Below are 26,245 nucleotides of genomic sequence, written 5' to 3'. Positions count from 1 at the left end.
TGATTGATGGTGCTTATAATGATGGAATAAGAACAAATACAATATTTTCATTCAGTGCATACTCAACCCCGATTGGTTATAAATTTAATATGGAACCAAAAAATCTTGTCTATTTACCTGTGTCAGGAAAAACCATATACAGAGTAAATTTTAGGATAACCGACCAAGATAATCGTATGATATCCTTTAATGATGAAATTATATCCATCAGAATTCACCTACGTGAAGTTTTTCAATAAATAAATAATGGTTCTTGTGAGAAAACACGAGTTGGGAAAATATAAAATAATTACAGGGGAGGGCATGTACCTTTCACCATTTCACAAGGTATGTGGGTAGAGGATACTATAAACCTAAGAGACAACGAGGTGTAGGTCATCAATTTCGAAATAAAGGAGATGGGATAATTGATACTCTAATGGGTATTGGTTCAACCATCCTTAAACATAAAGACCTAATTGGTTCAACTGCTTCTGTCGTGGGCTCCGTTGCGGGTGCTATAAAGAGTATAAAAGATGCTCAAAAGGAGTCTCATAAATTACAAGCAATCAAAGAAATAAAAAAAGGTAAAACTCAACTATTTTCACAAGAACGACAAAAAATCATTAAAATACTTGGGTCAGGGTTTCAACGATTTTAATACTATATAAATACAAGTATGGAAGCGATTGATAGTATCTATGATTTGGATGATACAATTATCATTTCAAACTCCACGAAAAAGGAAGACTATTTTAAGGTAAATGGTATAACAGGAACAGACTGGAATTCAAACGGAACAAAAAGTTTTGAAATAAATAATCAACAAACTTACTTGAATATAGCTGATAGTTTCTTGCTGTGTAAATTTAAATTCACTAAGGCTGCGAATAATACTAATGCTACACTCGTAAATGATTTCTTCTGGAAAATGTTTGATAGTGTTCGCCTGTATATTGGAACACAAGAGGTTGAAGCGGTTGATTATGTCTCTGCTACATCTGAAATGATGAAATTTACACTACTAGGGCATGCCCGTACTATATCTATATCTAAAATTATATCCCCCCCTCTATTTACATGAATGGTTTGGTCCATTCGCAACGACCACAGAACCCCCCCCCCCCTCTATTTACATGCAATGGTTTGGTCCAAAGCGAACGGTTTGGTCCATTCGATGTGATTCGATGATTCGATGTGAATGGTTTGGTCCATTCGCAACGACCACAGAACCCCCCCCCCTCTATTTACATGAATGGTTTGGTCCATTCGCAAAGCCAAAGCGAACGACCACAGAACCCCCCCCTCTATTTACATGAATGGTTTGGTCCATTCGCAAAGCCAAAGCGAACGACCACAGAACCCCCCCCCCCCCCCCTCTATTTACATGAATGGTTTGGTCCATTCGCAACGGCAAAGCGAACGGCGAACGGCTAAATCGCCATAGCTCGGTAAGTACTTGTCCGATTAATTTCAAACCTTGAAAAGGCACATCCTCGGGTCCCCAGCAATATACCTGGCAAGTTTCAAGTATATCGGACCGGTAGTTGCCGAGAAACAGCGGTCACAGACAAACGTACAGACGTACAGACGTACAAACGTACAAACGTACAGAGATTACTGGAATTATAGATAGATATTCGTTTGGTGATAGAATGGGTAAGGGAGCTGTTGAAGGTTTTATTCCTGATATGTCAACGGGTACAAACACAGACCCTGGTTATAGTCAAAGGAAGGCAATGTATAATGATGACACAAAACCAGAGAATAGTTTTACCGTAGCAGTACCTCTGAAAGGTACATTTGGATTTTGTGATTATGACAAAGTTTTGTATGGTCTTAAAATTAGATTTCAACTACAAAGGAATGATAATGTAAATAGGTTGCTTTTTGGGGCTGAAAATGCTTTTGGAGACAACAATAAATTTGTTATTAATGATTTGTGTTGGTATATCAGTGAATATACTCCTAATCTTAAAACGGAAGAGATGTTAAATAGAAGACTTAACTCAAAGAAACCGCTAAATGTATCATACCTTAAAAGAAGATGTCAACACGTTAAACTGGAACACACTACCTACACTTGGAATTTGGGTGTTCTTCAAGGAAAGCCACGATACCTCTGGCTCATTTTTAAAAAACCAGATGGAGAGGAGGGTACTGATAAGAATAATGCGCTGAGTGATAATGCTAAGGTGAAACAACTGCGGGTTTCTCTTGATGGCACATTTTATCCACGAGATAGATTGGAAATTGATTGGGAAAAAAATGATTATGCGGAAGCCTACAAGTCCTACCAAAAGGTGTGTGAAAGTAATGGTAATAATGATCCTATTTTGGATATGGTTGCGTTTCAAAAACTTTATACAATCTACGCAATTGACCTGAGTTCTCAAAAGGAAACTATAAAGTCTAATCAAGTGGATACTTCTCTATACATTGAAAGAGGGGAGAGTGAAGAGGTTAATGCATATTGTTTGCTTTTGGAGGAAACAGAATTACAGATTAATACAGATAATGGTGTTATGATTAATATCACATAGGTTTTTTCTCATAAATAAATGGTTGGGGTATATGTTAATCAAATCAATCTTAATAAATTAACATCTTGTATTCAAAATCAAAAGCCTTGTATTATTAATGTTAATACAATTCAAAGAAAAGGAGCTGTAAGAATTGATGTTTTACTCACACACACACAAGTAAAAACACTAAATGATGTTGGATCTCTTAAAATTAAAATGACGAAACCTATGTTAAAGAAATATTCAATAGACGAGTCAAGAGGAGGATTTCTCCCATTTCTAATTCCTTTATTTGCTGGTTTAAGTGCGGCGGGAGCATTGACTGGTGGTATTTCAGCAGCGGTAAAAACTGCTAACGAAAGGAAGGCACAACTAAAAGCTCAAAAAGAATTGGAAAGACATAACAAGGAGTTGGAGAAACAAATTAGTGGAAGTGGTGTAATTGTAGATTTTGCTCAAAAACTTGAAAGTCTACCTGATAAAGCTAGATTGTTGGTTAGAGATATGCTTTCCTCTATCGCTCAAGTGGGTGTTAAACTAACTAAACGGGGTAATGGATTGTATCTTTCTCATAAATAAATGGATAAATGGTTTAAACAATTTGGAAAGAATACAACGTCAAATATAGAACTTACTAAGTATTGTAAAACACTAAAAATTGATAATGTGGTTATTTGTATGAGAGATGAATTAATACATATAAATAAGAATACAAAGAATATTATTATGAATTTAGACACACAGAATGGTTCTCATTGGGTTTGTATTCATAATAGTCAGGATAAATATTATTTTGATAGTTATGGTATGCCACCACCTGTTGAAGTAATACAATTCTTACAGAATGGTGTTTATCAAACATTTCAAGTAAAAGAAATTAATTCTAAATGTTGTGGTCAATTATGTTTATATGTATTATTTCAACTCAACAATAATGAAAATTTTTATATCATTTTAAATCTAATATAAATGACTTATGTTGGAAAAGATGGTTCTATCTTTGGAAAATCCTCTCAGGATATTGATTTATCAAATTATTATACAAAGGCACAGGCTGAACGACAAAAATATAGTGTAAGTAAAAATATTAATATGAAGAATACTTATAAATTAATCAATTATCCAAACCCTACAGATGCAAATGACTTAATTAGATTTAGTGATTTATCACAATATATATTTTTAAAGAAAACAGCACGTTTTGTTAAACAAGTAAAATTTACAACCACAACACCTGGTTATACTGACCATACACCTTTCCTCATTGAATTTAACTACCTGCTTACAATTGAATTTTATAAAGAAGGACATATAGTTAATATGCGAATTAATAAATGGGGGTACGATATGCCTGATTTAGGGTATAATTGGTCTTTTTCAATAAACATAGAAGACCTACATGATTTGAATCAGTCTCGTAAAGAAGAATATTATCCACTTGGTGAGGATATGGATTTATGTGGAAGTACAATTAATAAACAACAAATACATGGTTTTAAGAAAAGAAAAATATATGATAGTATAGCGATGGTTAGCATGACAAAGAAGGAAGGTCATGAGATAAGGATAGAAAGCCGAGGAATACAAACCGATTTGGTAGTGGGAAGATGGGGTGGTATTACCTGTCATAATATTAATCTCACATATATTTCTGATACATAAATGGCAGGAAGAAGACTACAAGAGAATTATAATTTTTGTATTCAAGGATACCTACAAGAAAAGGGTGCTCGGTATTACATACCTTATGATTTGGAGCATATACATGGGAATTTTGTCATAAAAAAACTGGCCTTATACTGATATTGTTAAACCCACAAATAGAGACTTGTTTAAAGTATTAAATAAAAATGAACTTCTCAAAGTTATGAAATATAAAACTCTTTTAGAAATCGTCAACAAATCTTATTGGTATCCTATTATGAGAAAAATAATTATAGATACAAGAATATCTCAAAATCCAGATGAGTATATGTATAATATTCTTTGGGGTTTAAACTCAAGGGTAGCAAGGGATGAGGAAGGAGTTGAAGAAGAGAAGGAGAAAAGAGAGAAAAGAGAGAAGGAGGAGAGGGAACAAAGAGAGAGGGAGGAGAGGGAGATGGAAATCAGAGCGATTCAAAAAAGAGTGGATGTATTACAGCAAGAAGATCAATCTCAACTCACCGAAGAGGAAAATAAAGAAAGAATGAATGCTGTGAAAATATTGATATCAAAAATTGCTAAGATAAATGAGGAAGGAGTTAAAGAAGAGAAGGAGGAAAGAGAGAAAAAGGAGAAGGAGGAAAGGGAGAAAAAGGAGGAGGAGAGGGAGAAAAAGGAGAAGGAGGAGAGGGAGGAAAGGGAGCAAAGAGAGAGGGAGGAAAAATATAAAAAGATGGAAATCAGTGAGATTCGTAAAAGATTGAGTGTATTACAGCAAATAAATCAATCTCAACGCACCGAAGAGGAAATTAAAGAATTAACAACTCTTATGAAGATAATGGTTTCAAAAATAACAACGTCAATGTCTTCAATTTCAGGGAGGAGATTTAAACGAGAAAGTGGTGAAGAAGAAGAAGAAGAAGAAGAAGAAGAAGAAGGAAAAGATTATGTGATTGATGATGTTGGTGTCATTGACTTTAGTTAGTTTTTATTTGTAAATAAATGGAGGAGAGAGTGAAGGCATTCCTTAGGATTCTTTATGTTTTAAAAATAAAGATTGAAATGTATATGTTGAAAACCAAAAAGGTTTTGATACTCTGTCGGAATTTTTCTGATAAATAAATATGAGTTATTGTCTCAAATGTAAAAAGAAAACTAAATCTAAAAATATCTCTTATGTTAAAGCTAAAAATAATAGAGTTTATCAAAAAGGAATATGTCAAGTGTGTGGCTCTAAAAAGTGCCAATTCATCTCTCCTAAAAGAGGAGGAGACATACAAAAGTTTCTGTCAGGAAGTAAATTTACAACAACTGGAATTCCAGGGGAATTACACCTTCCAGGGTATTCTTTCTGTGGTCCAGGAACAAACTTGGATAAAAGATTAGATGAGGCTGACAATCCTAAACCTTGGTCTAAACCTACAAATAGGGTTGACGAAGTGTGTATGAAGCATGATATTGCTTATGGGAAAACCACTACGTTGACTGAATAACATAAAGCCGACAGCGAAATGTTGTATAATTTGTCTTTGATACGAAATCCAACGTTGAGAGAGAAAGTTGATAGGTTTATTGTGAGAAATTTGATAAATGCTAAATTGAAACTTGGTCTTGGTTATTCCTCAAAAAACTATTAGGCTCTAATGATGTCATCAAGACTGAGGAGCTTTTGGCTGAAGAATTACACAAACCTATAATCACAAAGTTTAAAAGAAGGAAGGTTTATTCTAAATACACCGACCACATATGGTCCGCTGATTTAATTGAACTGAATAATGACAGGGGATACAGGTATGCTTTAACCGTTATTGATTTGAGGAGTAGATTTGCCTGGGTTGTCCCTTTAAAAAATAAAAGGGGTGATACTTTAATGTTAGCCTTTAAGCTAATATTTGATCGGGATAAAAGGAAACCAAAGAAGTTATGGACTGATGAGGGAACAGAGTTCTATAACAAAATATTCATGAAATTTCTTAAGGGGAAGGGTATTAAATTATACAGCACCTTTAATGAAGGAAAGGCAGTTGTTATTGAGCGTTTTAATCGTACTTTAAAAGAGAAATTATATAAAAAATTCACACAACTCGGTTCTCAAAAATGGGTGTATTTAATTCAGGATATTGTAGATAATTACAATAATACAGTTCATTCATCAACAAAATCAAAACCATCAGAAACATTTACAAAATTAGAATATGAAAAGGAGATTAATTTGAGAAAGCCCAAGTTCAAAGTTGGTGATATTGTAAGAATATACAAATGGAAAAGTCATTTTGAGAAAGGTTATACACAAAAATGGACTCGTGAATTATTTAAAATCATTGATGTAATGGATACAGTCCCTTGGACCTACAAATTATATGATTTAAATGGAGAAGAAATCTTGGGTTCATTTTACTCGCAAGAATTACAAAAAACACAAGTAAGCAGATAATACCCTTGAAAATAATAAATAAATAAATAAAATGTAATGGGGATACGTTTTTAAATCTGTGAACCCCAAACACAGAATCCCACAACTTTTTAGTTGGGGCTTAACTTTTGTGTGTGTATAATGGGGATACGTTTTTAAATCTGTGAACCCCAAACACAGAATCCCACAACTTTTTAGTTGGGGCTTAACTTTTGTGTGTGTATAATGGGGATACGTTTTTAAATCTGTGAACCCCAAACACAGAATCCCACAACGTTTCAGTTGGGGCTTAACTTTTGTGTGTGTATAATGGGGATACGTTTTTAAATCTGTGAACCCCAAACACAGAATCCCTCAACTTTCCAGTTGGGGCTTAACTTTTGTGTGTGTGTGTGTATGTGTGAGTGAGTCATAATAATATACAAATCCTAACCCAACCCCATCCCTAACCCAACCCCATCCCTAACCCAAACCCATCCCTAACCCAACCCCATCCCTAACCCAACCCAAATCCTATACCCAATCCCATCCCTAACCCAACCCCATCCCTAACCCAACCCTAACCCAACCCCATCCCTAACCCAACCCATCCCTAACCCTCACATTCAAAATCCCAACCCTAACCCAATCCCATCCCTAACCCAACCCCAACCCTAACCCTCACATTCAAAATCCCAACCCTAACCCAACCCCATCCCTAACCCAACCCCATCCCTAACCCTCACATTCAAAATCCCACCCTAACCCAATCCCATCCCTAACCCAACCCCATCCCTAACCCAACCCTAACCCAATCCCATCCCTAACCCAACCCATCCCTAACCCTCACATTCAAAATCCCAACTCTAACCCAATCCCATCCCTAACCCAACCCCAACCCTAACCCTCACATTCAAAATCCCAACCCTAACCCAACCCCATCCCTAACCCTCACATTCAAAATCCCACCCAAACCCTAACATAATCTTTCTTTTCTTCTTTTTTTAAATACGTATTTCTTTTTTTTTTTTTTTCCTCTTCGTCCAATTCTGTCTTTCAAGGCTTTCAAGTTTGAAGAAGTAGAAATGGGAAGAAAGAATTTTCCAGCATTTTCTTCCTCGAACTTTCTTGATATTGCTTAAATCAAGCGTCATTAAACAAAGAACATTGTTCATTGCTTTAGAATCCAAAGAGTCTCCAAGATGGACCCCACAGGTAGAGTCTCCAAAATAAAACCAACTTTCCAAGTTCCCAAGGTATAACCACATTCCTGTTGAGCCTCCAAGATAGGTATCACATTCCGAGTCATCAAAACAAAACCCCCATTCCGAGTCTCCAAAAATATAACCATCTTTCCAAGTCGCCAAGGTAGAACCACAATTTTCAGAAATATTGGGGGTTTCCGTGATAAGTCTCACATAGTATAACTGCGGACCATCAGGGAAAACTTCCCTTTCCCAATTTTTTAGGGTTTCTATGATGTGTCTCACATAGTATAACTGCGGCCCATCAGGGAGAACTCCCCTTTCCCAATTTTTTAGGGTTTCTATGATGTGTCTCACATAGTATAACTGCGGACCATCAGGGAGAACTCTCCTTGCCCAATTTTTTAGGGTTTCTATGATGTGTCTCACATAGTATAACTGCGGACCATCAGGAAGAACTCCCCTTTCCCAATTTTTTAGGGTTTCTATGATGTGTCTGACATAGTATAACTGCGGACCATCAGGGAGAACTCTCCTTGCCCAATTTTTTAGGGTTTCTATGATGTGTCTCACATAGTATAACTGCGGACCATCAGGGAGAACTCCCCTTTTCCAATTTTCAGAAATTTGTGGGTCTCCAATGTATGACTTGTATTCTGGCTCATCAAGGTAGAACTTGTTCAGTGGGTTTTGTTTTGATAACTCACAACAAGTATCATCATGGTAAAACTCTTTTTCAGGATTTTGTGGATCTCCAAGGTATAACTCTTTGGCTGGGTCATCAAGGTAGAACTCGTTCTGGGGGTCTTGGTTGTTCAAAATGTCTTCAAACAAAAAAATAACTTCATCCCAAGTTGTGTTAAAAGCAGAATTTTCATTTCGTATCTCAGATACAATTTCCTGTGAAAGAAAATAACAATGTATTAATTTAATACAATATTTTTATTTGTATAAATCAAGCTCTATGAATATTAAAATAAACTTTGTTAACTCTTACACGAGTCTCATCTAAAAAAAAAAAAAATTAAAATAAATAATTAAATTAATAATTAATTAAATAAATAAATAAATAAATAAATAAACAAACTTACCTCCATTGATAAGAGGTTCGAGTCCAGTTCATCAATCTGAAGGTTGAGTTCTACACAGGTAGTAGGACTCCAAGGAATAGCAAAGTTATCCCATTCCATTTCGGCATAGTAGTCCATTCTCAAGTGAAGCAGAAAGCGTGTTTGAAAAAGCCTGTGTGGTCGGTGCTTTTTATAAGGACTGGGTGTGTCATTTCCTGTGGAAATTCCCTGGGCGTGTCTTAACTGGAAATGATGTGATGGGAATTCCCTGAAAATGATGTAATGTATCACCTGGAAATGATACAATGCTAAAGAGTTTATAAAGTGGGTGGGGCTTAGCAAAAGTGGGTGGGGCTTAGCAAAAGTGGGCGGGGCTTATCAAAAGTGGGCGGGGCTTCGCAAAACTGGGCGTGGCTTAACAAAAAGGGGCGGGCTTACCAAAAAGTGAACGGAGCTTAACAAAAGGTGGACAGAGCCTATCAAAAAGTGTGTGGCACTGGAGGCACTCAAACAAGAACATTGAGGGAGGTTTACCATTTTATCTTAGCTCAGTTAAAATATCTTAATAAAGAACCAAACTCAAACATCTTTTTTGTTAATATATTAGATGGTGAAGGGAGTGGCAAGAGAATGAAATTATTTCCCACGCATAAACAAATATTTGTAGGGTCGTTGTGTGAGTGGGTCAAAGATGATTCACCAGATGATATTAAGAGTAAAAGGTTAAAAGGTCCATAAGGTCAGAAGGATCACAGGTTCACACAGAAGGACCATTGTTTAAGTGGTCTAATGAATAAGGATAACATGTCAAAAGGTTAGAAGGTTCGTAAAGAACAGGGTGAGAGAAATAGAGGTGTTTAGGGGCAATGAGGGAGGGGAAAAATTAACATGTAAGTCAATGGGAAAATGAGAGTGTCCCAGAAGCAACATATATACACTACTCACGTGCGCCGGCTTGAGGCGGTCCACCGCAATCCGGTCCGACCTGCCGCCGATGTCGATGACGAATGACTTGTCGTCCCGTCGCAGCACCCGGAAGGGCCCGTCATACGGCGGCCGGAGTGGCCCCCGATGTGCGTCGTGACGCACAAAAACATACTCCGCTGTGCGAAGTGCTGGGGGGCCGTAGGACTGGGGGTCACCGTGGTGGGATGTTGGCACGGGGGCAAACCGTCCGGCGGCCTCCTGGAGGTCCGAGCGCTGGTGAGCTGCGGACCAGGGACTGGTAGCGTCGGGCACGAATTCGCCCGGGACGCGTAGCGCCTGGCCATAGACAAGCTCGGCGGTGGATGCCTGGAGGTCCTCCTTGGGGGCCGTGCGGAGGCCCAAAAGGACCCACGGCAGCCGGTCGGCCCAACCGCCGTCTTGAAGGCCTGCCATGAGCGCGGCCTTCATGGAGCGGTGGAATCGCACGCAAAACCCATTTGCTTGGGGGTGGTAGGCCGTAGTACGGTGGAGCTTGACCCCCAGGTTGCGGGCGACCGCGCCCCACAGCTCGGAGGTGAACTGTGGTCCGCGGTCTGACGAGATGTCCGCCGGTGCGCCGAAGCGGGCGACCCAGGTGGCGATGAAAGCCTGCGCCACATCGGCGGTGGTGGTGGAGACGAGGGGAACGGCCTCCGGCCACCTGGTGGCCCTGTCCACCATGGTGAGCAGGTGTGTGAACCCCCGTGATGGGGGGAGGGGGCCCACCAGATCCACGTTGACGTGGTCAAAACGTCGTTCGGGCACGGTGAAAGGTGCCAGCGGGGCCTGGGTGTGTCGGTGGACCTTGGCCCGTTGGCAGGCCGTGCAGGTGCTGGTCCAATCGCGGACGTCCCGACGAAGGCCGTGCCAGACGAATCGCGCCGACACCAGCTTCTGGGAAGCTTTCCGGCCCGGGTGGGAAAGGCCGTGGAGGGAGGCGAAGATGCGGCGTTGCCAGGTGACAGGCACGATGGGGCGAGGCTGGCCTTGGGAGACGTCGCAGAGCAGGACAGTGTCCGTGAAGGGGATGTCGGCCAGGCGGAGGCCCATGTCCGCCGCCCGGTGGGCTTGCACCGTGGTGTCGGTGGTTTGGTCCGCCACCATAAGCGCAAAGTCCACGCCCAGGTGGACCGCGTTCGCGCTGGCCCGGGAAAGACAGTCGGCCACGGCGTTGTTTTTGCCGGCGACGTGCCGGATGTCCGTGGTAAACTCCGACACGGCGGAGAGGTGGCGCTGTTGGCGGGCCGACCACGGCTCCGTGACCTTGGCCATGGCGTAAACCAACGGCTTGTGGTCGACGAACGCCGTGAAAGGTCGGCCCTCCAGGAGTTGGCGGAAATGGCGGACGGCCAGGTGTAGACCAAGGAGCTCCCGGTCAAACGTGCTGTATTTGAGCTCGTTCGGCCGGAGCTGCCGGCTGAAAAAAGCGAGTGGCTGCCAAACCCCGTTCACCCATTGCTCATGTACGGCGCCCACCGCGTAGTCGGAGGCATCCGTGGTGAGGGCGATGGGAGCGTTGAGCACCGGGTGAGCGAGCAGTGTTGCGTCGGCGAGGGCCCGCTTTGAGCTTTGGAAGGCCGCATCCATTGCTGCGGACCAGGCAATGTCGTGCTTGGCCGGCTTGCCCCGGAGGGCTTTGTAGAGGGGCCGCATGAGTTGAGCAGCGCGGGGCACAAAGCGGTGATAAAAATTCACCATTCCCAGGAATTCCTGCAGGGCCTTTATGGTGCGGGGACGCGGGAACGTGGTGATGGCCTCGACCTTGGTTGGCAGCGGCACGGCCCCGTTCTGGGTGATGTGGTGGCCCAAAAAATCAACGACCATCGTGCCGAAGTGGCATTTGGCCGGGTTGACGATGAGGCCGTGCTCGCTGAGGCGCCCGAACAGTGTTCGGAGGTGGAGGAGGTGCTCGGCCCGGGACGTGCTGGTGACGAGGATGTCGTCCAGGTAAACGAAAAGGAACGGCAGGTCACGCAGCACGCCGTCCATCAAGCGCTGGAACGCCTGAGCCGCGTTCTTGAGACCAAACGGCATCCGCAAGAATTCGAATAAGCCGAACGGCGTGATGACTGCCATTTTAGGGACGTCGGCCGCCCTGACAGGTACCTGGTGATATCCCCGTATGAGATCAATTTTCGAAAAAATGACCCGTCCCGCCAGACGGGCGGAGAAGTCTTGGATATGCGGGATCGGGTACCTGTCGGGGGTGGTAGCGTCATTGAGACGGCGGTAGTCGCCACACGGGCGCCATCCACCCCCCGGCTTTGGCACGATGTGCAGTGGCGAGGCCCACGCGCTATCGGAGCGCCGCACGATGCCGAGGTGCTCCAACGCGTCGAATTCGGCCTTCGCCACGGCGAGCTTGGCTGGGTCGAGGCGGTGGGCCCTGGCGTAGACCGGCGGCCCGTAGTGGGTATGTGGTGCTCGATCCCATGCCGTACTGCGACGGCCGAAAACGTCGGCCGCGTGAGGGCCGGGAACTCCGTGAGCAGGCGAGCAAACTCGTTCGCCGCCGGGACGGCGCATGCCAGCTCGGTCGGCGCGGAGTTGCTCAATGTGCATACCAGGGAGCTGAAGGTTTCGGCGTTGATTAAACGACTCCGTTGGACGTCCACCAGCAGGCCGTGTGCGCAGAGGAAGTCGGCGCCTAGCAGAGCCATGGGCACGTTTGCGGTTACAAACGTCCAAGCAAAGCGTTGGCCGCCGAAGCAGAGGGTGACGTTGCGCGGGCCGAAGGTGCGGATGGTCGATCCGTTGGCCGCAACCAGAGGGGGGGCCGCAAACCGCGGATTGCCTGTCCTGATCAGAGGCGGGTATGACGCTCAGTTGGGCACCGGTGTCGCACAGGAAGCGCCGTCCGGACGCTTTATCCGTGATGAACAGTAAGTTGCCCGTGTGGCCGGCGCTCATGGCTGGTAATGAACGCCGGCCCGGCCGTTTCCCGGCCTGCCGAAGGTGCACGGGGGTCGGCATGTCCGGGCCTTCTGTCCGAACCTGGCATGATAGTAACACCACGCTTGGTCAGGTGGAGGCCCCGGTCATCATGCTGGAGGTGGTCGGCTCGGTGTAGCGGCCGCCAATTGCGTCGGCAGTTCGGTCGTCGACCGTGCCGGGTGCTCGGGTGCCATGGGTGTTGCGTCGGACGGTGGTGGGTCCCATGTCGCCGCTGCGATGCGCTGTCCTGCGGCGGAGATCTTGTCGGCTTCTCTGGCAAGGGCCCGGGGATCTGTGATCGACGTGCTTGCCAGGGCGAGGCGTACCGGGTTAGGCAGCTGACGGAGGAACAGCTCCCGGAACAGGAATGCCGGAGAGTGCTCGCCGAGCAGTGAAAGCATGTAGTCCATTCGCTCGGAAGGGCGCGTGTCGCCGAGCTCGGGCAGGTCGAGCAGGCGCCGTGCGCGCTCCGCCGATGGGAGGGCGAAAGCGTCGAGGAGAAGCTTCTTAATCGCGCCGTATTTGTCAGCGGCTGGCGGGCTCTCGAGGAGGCTCAGGGCGCGGGCCGCGGTGGCCGAACCGAGCGCTGCTACCACATGGTGGAAGCGGGTGTCGTCGGCCGTGATGCCTCGCAGGGCGAACAGGGAGTCCGCCTGGGCGAACCAAACCGCCGCGTGAGCCTCCCAGAAGGTAGGCAGTTTAAGGGCGACTGCCGTGTCCATGTCGGTAGGTCACCAATGAAGGAGCTGGGGCTCCCACGTCGATCGGAAGAATGGACGCGACAAAAAGCTGGAATTCATCCGAGTTGCTTTAATCAAACCAAACACTCAGGCACTCTGAAAAGCCCGTTTATCGGGCAGCAATATATATACATATTATCCCGGAGCGTTTGCCCAGGAAAGGCGAGAGGGGGCGTGGCCCAGCGTCCTGGCTGCGGCCTGGCAAGTTGAGGGCGAGCCTGCCCGGGATGCCCGGGCGTCCCGACCGAGGCCTGGCAAGTTGAGCGCGGGCCTGCCCGGGCGTCCTGGACGAGCCCGGCATGGTGATCGCTCCGCGTCCTTGATAGGTGCAAGGCGATTGTGAAAACCCAGCGGTAGCCGCTACAACAGTACACTTATGCCGGCATACACAACCACGGACTCAACACAAAGTCTCAAGCAAAACTTCTGCTCGACTCTGTTTGTTGAATTCAGTTATTTTATAGTGTTTCTGCGAACAAAGGAAAGTCTCCTGTGTCTCGAGGAGTCAGACTGAAGAATGAGGGGTCAGATGAGGGGTTCAGGGATTTGAGACAAGTTGTCACCCATGGGCGTTTCACATTTGTTTAACATTTCAACACAGGCCACAAAAGATAAGCAGCCGTAGATGAAAGAGTGCAAACATGGTGTTTTCGTCGTGCCAGCACCACTGGAGGAGAATCTGTCTGGCCTTGTCTGGCAAAACAGCTTCATTCGCCCTTTTGTATATCTCAATACCTTAAAAATATTGTATCGCTTCCTTGCACAGATGATCAATGTAAGCTTTATTCCTAAGCACAGCAAACACACAATTGCTATAACCCACAATGCAGATTGATCAAAGATTTATTATTAAAGTATTTCTACAATCACATCTAAATTGGAGTGCTTTAACCACGAGCAGTACATTGAAGATTATAACTGGTGTATTTGTCTTGATCCGGGAGTTTTTAATCAATTAGTGGGAAGAGACCATCGTTGGAGGTTTGCCATTGTCTTCAAACAGCAACAACAAATGACACTTATCAATCCTGAGAATTAAAACAAGTGAAAAACAAATTTGAAACAAGATGCCGGCGATAGCTCGCTTACTCTTCGAGAAAGACATTTGATGAACAGTTGGAAGTCCATTCAGACTTCCACAGGGTCATTGTGGTCTAAACGGGAAAGAAATTTAATTCAAACTTTGAATTTAGCCAATCCTAGTAGAACTTTTTGCCATCTTTCAACTTTGCTTTAGGTGGGAAGCGTGGGGATGTACAATCGCGTGCCTTCGACTTTACTCCAGTTATTCATGATGGCGTATTAAAATAATAATAACTAGAACTGCCACTTTAAAACTGCTGGCAGTGATGACCGGTTTACTCGCACCCACTTTTGATACAACCCCACTTTTGATACAACCCCACTTTTGATACAACCCCACTTTTGATACAACCCAACTTTTGATACAACCCCACTTTTGATACAACCCCACTTTTGATACAACCCCACAACACAACACTCCCCCACCCCCCATAACACAACACAACACAACACAACACTCCCCCACACCCCACAACACAACACAACACAACACAACACAACACTCCCCCACCCCCCACAACACAACACAACACAACCCCACCCCCCCACAACACAACACAACACAACACTCCCCCACCCCCCAAACACAACACAACACTCCCCCACCCCCCACAACACAACACAAAACACTCCCCCCCCCCCCCCACCCCTAACATGCACACACACACACACACACACACACACACACACACACACACACCCCTCCACACATACACACACACTAATAATAATTATATATATATATATATATATACATATATATATATATATATATATATATATATATTGTTGTGGATATGAGAATGTTTTTTTTATTTTATTGTTGTGGTAAAACGTTGTTGTAAAAGGTTGTTGTAAAAGGTTGTTGTAAAAGGTTGTTGTAAAATATCACCCCTCCTCCCTCCGTTTGTGGTTGTATAAAGGTCAAAGGCCGTTCCCGTAGTTAGTCCATAAAACATACATGCAGGACACGATATATCTTTTTTGACAGTTATACCCTTATTATGTGTATTAGTGTAAGGCTGTGTCTTCCATTAATTGAAATACTCCATTGCACCAGTGAAAGAGAATAGATTCCCTTTCCTTCCCATCCCCAAAACCTCCATTTCCATATTACATCCCCTCTCGTCATTGCCGAGCCTCGATTGCCCATATTACCTCCCCTCCAATAACCGCCATTGACCACGAGGCTCGAGTCGGGGAAGAAAGGCGTGTCTCCACCTCGTCATAGAGGGGAGGAGTGAGCCAGCCCCACTCGACCAACCATGAGCCAGGGGTTTGGCTAGAGAGGGCGGAGGAAGAGCGATCGGGGAGGTTCGAAAAGGTTGAGGGGCGGGGGCCTATATAACCCAAGGCAGGGCGTGTCCAGGAGGAGATGCGTTTTGACAGAGGAGAGCAGAAGACAGAAAGGCGAGGAGTTGGTCAGGGATGCACAAGGAGTTGGTCGCAAGGAGTTGGTCTGAGTTGGTCTGAGTCGGTTGCGTTGGTAAGGAGTCGGTGGTCAGTTGGTTGCGGTGCGGAGTCGGTGGTGAGGAGTGAGAGAAACAAGAAAGAGTTGAGGGTTTGGACCAGACAAGTCCTGGGAACGCAGCGGACGGAGGCCGCAGCAGCAAGAGCACCCAACAGCCAAAGGGGGCCTGAACGGCGGTTTGGAGCAGGGCCGAAGAGGAACGGCGGCTGCTAAACGCGCCGGTGGTGCTGCGGGACCCCCTTGGACCTCCCTCTCCCTCCAACCATCCACCTCCTGCCTTTCCACCCTTCTTGTATACGTGAGTTTGTTTTGTTTGTTCTGTCCCTGGGTATTTAATTAAGTCTGTAGGTAAGCTAAAATTTGCACTGTGTCACCTGCGTCTTATGTGTTGTAAATAAACTTGATTGCTCCTTTCTGCTTGTGTGTGTAAATAATAAACCCCATTACTCGTCTGTACGTCTTCTCGTTTGATTCCTTTTCCTCTTGCATTGCGTCGTTTTCGTCTTTTCCCCTCATTGAGCAGCTACGGTGCGATACGGCCAAAGTTCTGGGTGAATCGGGTGAGTCAGGGATCCTGTTAGGTCGCGGTCATACACCACCGCTCGGTCATCATAACATCTAAATCGCGATCTGTAACAATTGGTGTCAGGAGTGGGATTCGAGGCCCGACCAAATTTTTTTTTTAAACGAATAGAGAAAAAAAAAAATTTGGTCAAAATTTGGAGCGGCCGAAATTTGTTTTGTTTTACAAAACCCGAATTTTGAAATCGCGCCATGGCTGGTCAAGGCGACGGGATGCCGGTGGGTGAGCTAGAGATAGACGGGGTAGAATCGACCCAGGACCTCGGGGAAATGTATTTGGATGAAAGAGAGGAGGATAACATTGGCAATGTGGTTGAGGGGGTATCAGGCGCGCAAAATGGCGCCTCGCACATGACTACGGCGCCCGCGACCGTAGCAGCGCCGCCGGTGGATTCGAACCTTTGGTTGCTACAAGCCGGGGTCCCTGTGCAAGACTGGGTGAGCATTAAACTATTGCTAATCCAGATGAATGCAAAAATGGATGCCATGATAGACAAAACAAGGTGTGATCGGGGAAAATTGGAGGGAATAAATGACCGGGCCAAAGAAGTAAATGAGGGACTGGCGAGGGACAGAGTCGCATATGAAGCAAGGGAGGAGCAGAGGGACAGAGACCGCAAGTTGGGCGAAAGGGTCCCACGGGTGCACGACGAGGTAAAGCGGGTCGAAAAGCGCTGGTTGAGCGAAGCGGAGGAAAGCACGGGTACAATGACGGGGGTAGAAATCGCGACACGGGGTTTGGAAAAGCCGGCGACCGCTGAGGTAGAGGGTGTTTTATTAAAGCCAACGGTCGCCGAGGTTAATAAAGAAAAAGCAGTGCTGGGAATTAAAATTGAAGAGATGACGGAGGTAGCCCGGGAATTGCAGGGAGAAATGGATTATGTACAAAGTCCCTGCTCACATCACGATGCTGTGCTTAACCCGAATGGAAGTTTGCAGGTTCGCGTGGAGAAAAGGATCCCCCAGGTGAGTCGTGCTGTATATTGTGCGGGTAGATTTTGCAGGAGGATGTTTAGCGACAAAAGAATTTTCGCGCGCTTGGGATCGAGGAAGCACCCGGGCGTTGGTGAAGGGTCCCGTGTGAGTAAAAATGGCACGCGTGTGAGGAAAAAGTGTGCGTCAAAGAGTGAACGTGTTATAAAGTGTGGGAGTGATTCCGAGTGCGAGCGAGAATGCACGTCGGGGTGTACGGAGTGTGACACAAGGAGTGAGAGCGATACGGAGTGTACGTGCGAGGGTGAGTGTGACACGGAGAGTAAGGACAAGGTGGTGGTGGAACGTGTGCGAGGAAGCACACCTGAGTTGGTCGTGGCGCGGGTGCGAGGGAGCACATCGGAGCGCGGTAGTGGGTGGATGCAAGAGTGCACGCCCATGGTGAGTGTTACGGAGGACGTAACGGAGGAGAGGTGTGGACCGAGGTGTGCGCGAGAGGTGTGGTGTGTAACAGGGAGTGCGTTGGTGGAATGGACTGAGTGTGGGGGATGCACTGGAGGCGTTGGAACTCCGGGCTTTGTGAGTGTCAAAAGGGTCGCGTGTGCATGTGGGCATGCGAGCAAAGCATCGACGTTGAACGGGGCAGCGTTTAGGACGACGGATAGCCGATGCGAGCACTCAGGGTGCGGTGCGCTTTGTTGGATGCCAGGCCCGGCGCGGATCGATGCTGCGTCGCTTCTCTTCGAAGCGTCGTTGCCGATTCGGGCTTGGCCCCGCCCCGCACGGTCGAGTCCGGGCTTTGTCGGGCGAGGCGACCGGTCCGGTTCGAGGGCGAGTGGGAGGAAGCGGAACGGTGCCCCCTCGTGGGGACGGGGTTCCGACCAAGGGAGATTGAGCCATCGGGCCCGGGACCGCAAGGTGCCGCGCCGAGATGGTGCGTGGAGCCTCGGTCCAACCAAACCACCTCCCTTGAACCGAAAGCCGGACGGATTCAACCTGCAGGCGACCAAACCACCCGAATTCATTGCTTGGCTTTACGAACCGAGTTTAATGATGTCACGGCGCACCGAGAGGATCTAATAAGTAGACGGGTGATGAGGATAGTGTTTTGGCCCCGAAATTAGAAAAACAAAATTTGATGATTGGCAAAGGATTGGCAGTAATGATTGGCAGATGATGAGTAGTGATTGGCAAATTTTTGATTTGTTGAAATTTGATGTGCAAAATTGATAGTGAGAGACCCCCGATGTGGTGGGATGGCAAATCCACCATCCCTCACAGTGGGGCAAATGCGCAATAGCTTATGGGGTGTATGGCAGTGAAAACTAGCCCGGGTGGGTTAGGTTATATTGTAGGGATCTAGCGAAGATGACATTAGGTGACGTTAAGTTTAGTTAGTGACTGATACCTGTAGTGGGGACGCAGGTAGATTAGTATGGATGATAATGACGAGGGAGCGCAATAGTTTAAAGGGACGACTGGGAAGCGCAAGTTTCAGAGGGGAGTAGTTAGCTGAGATGATGCCGTGTGTGTGAGGATTGAACAGGTGTGATTGCACAGGTGTGCAACTGAACAGGTGTGTGGAGCAGTGTATGAGTGAGTGATGGTGATGTGTGTTGTGTTGACCAACTGGTCCAGGAAGAGGAGGAGGGTGCAGGTGGCACCAGGTATGATTGCACAGGTGTGCAACGACAGATGAATGAAGGACAGGTGTATGGAATAAATGGTATGGAGTATTGGAATGGATGGTCGTGGAGTGAGAATGGTGGAAATTGTGGAGTGGAGTGGATGGTGCGAAGGTGTGAATGGGGGAAGAGTGGACCCCCATCACGGATACCCGGGGCGGGTAGTGTAAGTGTTAGGTAGAGGGTACAGGTAAATTGTGGTTGGATATTGGCATCTGTGGTGCGGGTGACAGAATGGTATTTGGATGGGTGCATTAGTGTTGTGGAAATGGCTGGGCGTGTAGCCTGTTAGTGTGTGTAGTTGGTTTGGGCACTCCACCACTGTGAGGATGTCGGCCAGGTGAGGCCGCAGGTGGGCTCTGGGAGCCGTTAGTGTCAATGGGGCCCGAGGATCCGGAGGACGGACCCGGGTAGCCCAGTGCCAGAGAGGGCACCGAGTGGGGAGAGCGCCAGAGGGCCTTCCCCAGGTAGTTAGGTTAGGGCAGGGAGCAGGTAAGCTCGGAGGCAACTGCAGTGGTGGGGGTGTGCAGGTGGGTAGACCTGCTGGGAGAGTTACACGTCGCGGCCCAGAAATTGTGCGAGGGCACCGGGAGATGAATCGGGGGAGTGAGACCCCAAATTGAAAAGCACCATAGTTTGGTCAATGGGAATTGGTTTTTAGAACCCATAGTGTAAGTTGGCCAATGGATTGGCAGGGAGAGACCCCCCCGGGTAGTGTAAAGTGTGTGAGAATCATTTAGAGGATAGTTAGGATGAAGGATCTCCTCGCACCATCTGCATCCACTCACCTGAGGTGACAGGTACTCCGCACCATGCCATGTCTTATTATTTTTACTGTGCAAATGTTTGGATTGTGAGACGCATCATGACGTGGGTGTGACATTGTGCGTAATTCCATCTCTGCCTCCTTATGAGGATTGATGATGAATTTGGTGATGGCAAATTTTGCAGTACAGGGATTGTGGAGACGAATTTGGTATAGGGGAAATATGGGGAAGACGTGACAGTAGTGACGAATTTGTAAATGTGTAGATTTTTGTACATATGGGGTAAGGGCAAGGGTAGGGTAGGTGACAGGGGGGTGATGTACTGTAGGGACGAGCTTTCTCACTTCGCCCTCCGTACGCATTTCGCCTTGCATTGCCTTATTGATGTGTACCCTTGTGACCTTACCCCTCGCTCAATTGTCTTTCCCCTTTTGTCTCCCACATGACCTGTGCGCCACTGGGTGCCGAGGGGAGCGTGCGTGGGTCGGCCATTGTGCGCCCGAAATTCCCAGAACCAGCTGTCTGCATCGATGCACCACATTATGGACCACATGTCTGTGGCCGAGCACCACTTATGGACCCCATGGGTTGGGGCATGGCCCCTCTGCTGGAACCGGCCATGAGGGCCCGAAATCTTGCTGGCGGACCTTGGCCACAGGGCACCGATGCCCCACAGGTGAACCACACATAGTCGGCCCTGTGGGCCATAAATAAAGCAAATAAAAAGGACACATTGGGCACACTTTATTGAAAATAGGCCGCCAGTAAGCAAAGCAAAAGAATGACAACAACTGGAAGAAATAATAATAACCAGCAGAGGGAGCCGAAGAGCAAGAGACCACCTGCAGGGTTAGGGGTTGTTGATTTTATTTTTATTGAACATTGTTGAACAGTGATGACTGCACCGATTGGTGCTTGAGGGTGCTTTGGTGCGTTTTTGGGTGCGTTCATGGTGCGTCGATGCAGAGCAGACTGTCTCCCCCCCAGAAAGAACAATTACAGGTCCTGGGTTAGTTTTGTAAATAAAAATAGCGTCAATTGTAAATAATGCTTCCCACCGTCAGTGTGTAGTTTGAAGACCATTCCGCAATTCGGTTAACTGTGGGCGTAAGTCTGTTAGGCAGGGTGCAATGGAGCAGCGGGACACATTTATTATGTTTTAAAACTGTCGCACTCAGGGTCAGGTTAAAAGTAGAGGGAACTACACCTACGTGCCACACTAAGGTAAAAGTTATAGGCCCGGGACGTGCCTAAGGGGAGGAGGGTGCAGTGTTGTGGATATGAGAATGTTTTTTTTTTTTTATTGTTGTGGTAAAACGTTGTTGTAAAAGGTTGTTGTAAAAGGTTGTTGTAAAAGGTTGTTGTAAAATATCACCCCTCCTCCCTCCGTTTGTGGTTGTATAAAGGTCAAAGGGCGTTCCCGTAGTTAGTCCATAAAACATACATGCAGGACACGATATATCTTTTTTGACAGTTATACCCTTATTATGTGTATTAGTGTAAGGCTGTGTCTTCCATTAATTGAAATACTCCATTGCACCAGTGAAAGAGAATAGATTCCCTTTCCTTCCCATCCCCAAAACCTCCATTTCCATATTACATCCCCTCTCGTCATTGCCGAGCCTCGATTGCCCATATTACCTCCCCTCCAATAACCGCCATTGACCACGAGGCTCGAGTCGGGGAAGAAAGGCGTGTCTCCACCTCGTCATAGAGGGGAGGAGTGAGCCAGCCCCACTCGACCAACCATGAGCCAGGGGTTTGGCTAGAGAGGGCGGAGGAAGAGCGATCGGGGAGGTTCGAAAAGGTTGAGGGGCGGGGGCCTATATAACCCAAGGCAGGGCGTGTCCAGGAGGAGATGCGTTTTGACAGAGGAGAGCAGAAGACAGAAAGGCGAGGAGTTGGTCAGGGATGCACAAGGAGTTGGTCGCAAGTAGTTGGTCTGAGTTGGTCTGAGTCGGTTGCGTTGGTAAGGAGTCGGTGGTCAGTTGGTTGCGGTGCGGAGTCGGTGGTGAGGAGTGAGAGAAACAAGAAAGAGTTGAGGGTTTGGACCAGACAAGTCCTGGGAACGCAGCGGACGGAGGCCGCAGCAGCAAGAGCACCCAACAGCCAAAGGGGGCCTGAACGGCGGTTTGGAGTAGGGCCGAAGAGGAACGGCGGCTGCTAAACGCGCCGGTGGTGCTGCGGGACCCCCTTGGACCTCCCTCTCCCTCCAACCATCCACCTCCTGCCTTTCCACCCTTCTTGTATACGTGAGTTTGTTTTGTTTGTTCTGTCCCTGGGTATTTAATTAAGTCTGTAGGTAAGCTAAAATTTGCACTGTGTCACCTGCGTCTTATGTGTTGTAAATAAACTTGATTGCTCCTTTCTGCTTGTGTGTGTAAATAATAAACCCCATTACTCGTCTGTACGTCTTCTCGTTTGATTCCTTTTCCTCTTGCATTGCGTCGTTTTCGTCTTTTCCCCTCATTGAGCAGCTACGGTGCGATACGGCCAAAGTTCTGGGTGAATCGGGTGAGTCAGGGATCCTGTTAGGTCGCGGTCATACACCACCGCTCGGTCATCATAACATCTAAACCGCGATCTGTAACAATATATATATATATATATATATATATATATATATATATATATATATATATATATATATATATATACGTATATATATATATATATATATATATATATATATATATATATATATATATATATATATATATATATATATATATATATATATATATACAGTCACGTGAAAAAGTAAGTACACCCCATGTAAAGTTTTGACTTTTTCAACATATTTCAACATACAGCTATTTGATATTCATTTCAGCAATATTGATAGATAAAGGTGATATAATATAACAAATATCATGAAACATTTACATTTTGTAGTCCATTGTATAATTTAAATAAACATAAATGCAAATTTCGCATGTGGAAAAAGTAAGTACACCCTTGGCTCTAATAGGTGGTATTGCCCCCTTTGGCAGAAACAACCTCAAGTAGGTCAAGTAGGTCAACATCAAGTAGGTCAAATAGGTAGTAGGTTTCTTAACGTCAAGTAGGCGTTAGTCTCTGACATCGACTGGGAGAAATTTTTTCCCACTCCTCCATGCAGAATTCTTTCAGCTGTGCGATGTTTGAGGGGTTTCTTGCATGCACAGCTCGTTTCAAATCCCCCCACATCTCGATGGGATTTAGATCCGGGCTTTGACTTGACCATTCCAGAACCCTCCATTTCTTTCTTTTCAGCCATTCCTTGGTGGATTTACTGATATGTTTAGGGTCATTGTCATGTTGCAAGGTCCACCTTCGGTTGAGCTTCAACTACCCGACAGATGGCCTCACATTATCCTCAAGCACCCTCTAGTACAATGAAGAATTCATAGTGGATTCTATGATGGTGAGCTGCCCAGGCCCTGATGCAGCAAAGCTGCCCCAAACCATAATATTTCCACCACCATGCTTTACAGTTGGTATCAGGTACTTGTGGTCAAATGCTGCCTTTGGTTTTCGCCAAACATGTCTTCTTGTACAGTGGCCAAATAGCTCTACCTTTGACTCATCTGTCCAGAGTACATTTTTCCAAAGGTGCTGGTCTTTGCCTAGGTGTTCATTGGCAAACTTTAGTCTTGCCCTGATGTTCTTTCTGGACAGCAAAGTTTTCCTTCTGGCACACCTCCCATGTATATCAAATTTGTGCAGCCTCTTTCTAATGGTAGATTCGTGCACTTTGACATCAACAGTGGCAAGAGCTACCTGTAGGTCCCGTAATGACATTCTGGGGTTCTTAGAGACTTCTTTAAGCATCTTGCGGTCTGCTCTTGGGCTAAACTTGCTGGGGCGGCCTCGCCTGGACAAGTTGGCAGTTGTTTGGAATCTTCTCCACTTGTAGATGATCTTCCGGACAGTCGAATGATTGATTTCAAATTGTTTGGAGATCTTTTTAAATCCCTTCCCAGACTCGTAGGTATCTATAACCTTCTTTCTGAAGGCCTCAGAGAGCTCTTTTGATCTCGGCATGGTGACGCCGCACACTTCAACAGCAAAGAGCAAACCAAACTAAATGTCTGAGGTTTAAATAAGACAGGTTCCTCCAAGATCCTCTCTAACTATGTTCTAATCATTTGCACCTGAGCTGGTGCACCTGATTCTAAAATTAGGTATTTGAAGTAGTGATAAATGTAGGGGTGTACTTACTTTTTCCACATGCGAAATTTGCATTTATGTTTATTTAAATTATACAATGGACTACCAAATGTAAATGTTTCATGATATTTGTTATATTATATCACCTTTATCTATCAATATTGTTGAAATGAAGATCAAATAGCTGTATGTTGAAATATGTTGAAAAGGTCAAAACTTTATATGGGGTGTACTTACTTTTTCACGTGACTATATATTCAAATGACCGTTTTGTAGGTTATTTTGGAGTATTTCTCTGAAATAACCTCAGAGTGGGTCCCAGTGTTCAGCCATCCATAGGACCATTAACATTGGACTAAAATATCTTATCCTCACAATCTACCTGACCGATATGGACCAAATTTAGTACAATGCATCAGGACAGCAAGGTCTCATGGGGTTGTGCTCCCCACCCGCATCCGCTCCCAATAAGAGGCTGAAAAGGGGGGTTTCGCCTCAAATTCAGGTAATTCAGGAGCTATTTTTAGCTCACCTTGAACGAAGTTCAGGGGAGCTTATGCGATGGCATGTAATCCGTCCATCTGTCTGTCGTCCATCAGTCCGTCCGTCCGTCCGTCAGTACGTCCGTCCATCAATAATTGCAACTTCTTCTCCGAAACCGCTGAAGGGATTGTGACCAAACTTGGCACAAATTATATTTGTTGTGTTGTGACTAAAGTTTGTTCACGGCATTTAAAAAATCAGGGTGTAAGGGGGTTTACTGGGGTCAAAGTGGATCCAGGTTTGACCCCCCAAAATAGGAATTTGCTTTTTCCTCTGAAATTACACACACTATTTCGTTGAAACTTGACCATAACCTTCATCCCCCATGATGTACCGAAGTTTGTTCACGGCACTAAGAAAATCAAAGTCTAAGGGAGTTTACGGGGTTAGGGGACGAGGGTTGCCCCCCCAAATAGGTATTTGCTTTCTTCTAAGAAACTACACATGCAATTTCGATGAAACTTCACCACAACCTTCACCACTCGTGCTCTACCAAAGTTTGTTCATGGCATTAGAAAAATTGGGGTCTGAGGAGATATACGGGGTTGGGGGAGGGGGGTGCCCCCCAAAATTGGTATTTTTTTGTATGTTTGTTTAAAGTTTCATGATTGTGTTAGTATGATTCTACATGCTGCCCTGTCTTCTAGCAACCATTGAAATTGGTTTAAAATACTGTTGCGGATATGAGGATTGTGTTTTTTTATTGTGTTGTATTGTATTGTAAATTGTTATGAATTATTGCTTATTCTGGACCCTCCTGCCTCCAGTGTTGTATAAAGGTCAAAGGGCGTTCCCGTAATTAGTCCATAAAGCATACACGTCAGCCAATCATAGATTTTCCCCTGGTTGATAGTTATATCTTTATTATGTGTATTAGGGTAAGGCCTTGTCTTCCATTAAGATGACACTCCATTGCACCAAGTGAAAAAGAGTAGATCCCCTTCCTTTCACTTTCCCCTTTTATCATGGCCAAGCCTCGATTGCCAATTACATCCCCTCCAAAACCACCATTGAACATGTGCTCGGCTCGGGGAAGAAAGGCGTGCCCGCCCGTCGTCATCAAGGGCGGAGCCAGAGGGTCGCGCGACCAACCAGGGCCGAGGTGAGCACACCGATGGGCGTGTCCTAAAGGCCGGCGGCTTGATCGCCGGAGGCGTTATAAAAGCGCGCGCACAAGGTACTGCGAAAGAAGAGAGAGAACCAACTGCGAGAGTACATTGAGATCACCCAAGGAAGCTTTGTACACAGCAACGGCTGATCAAGTGGGCCGATGTTTGTTCCTGAGCTGGTGCTTTTCCGAACAGAGTCCGAGGCTGGCATGTGAGCAAAAGAACATAGAGAACATTAAGGAGATCATCATCCAGGGAAGCACAAAGCCTGTTGTAGTCCTGGCAAAGCACGCGACGTCCACAGCAGCAGCAGCAGCGGCGGCCACAGCAGCAACAACACTCAACAGCCGCTTGGGGCCTGGACGGCGGTTTTGAGCAGGGCCGCGAAGGAACGGCGGCTGCTAAATGCGCCGATCGTGCTGCAGGACCCCTTGGACTTTCCTCTCCCCCCAGCCATCCACCTCC

General features: G+C 45.9%; 1 protein-coding gene across 1 annotated transcript in view; it reads right to left on the bottom strand.

Moving 5' to 3' along the window:
• LOC137435793 (ryanodine receptor 2-like) overlaps nucleotides 1-26,245 on the bottom strand; it is a 633,328-nt gene that overhangs the window by 529,272 nt on the left and 77,811 nt on the right. The window lies entirely within an intron of this gene.

This window comes from Myxine glutinosa, chromosome 9 (genome assembly GCF_964187855.1).
Source record: "Myxine glutinosa chromosome 9, kmMyxGlut1.1, whole genome shotgun sequence".
NCBI lineage: Eukaryota > Metazoa > Chordata > Myxini > Myxiniformes > Myxinidae > Myxine > Myxine glutinosa.
This window is presented reverse-complemented; position numbering and strand designations above follow the sequence as displayed.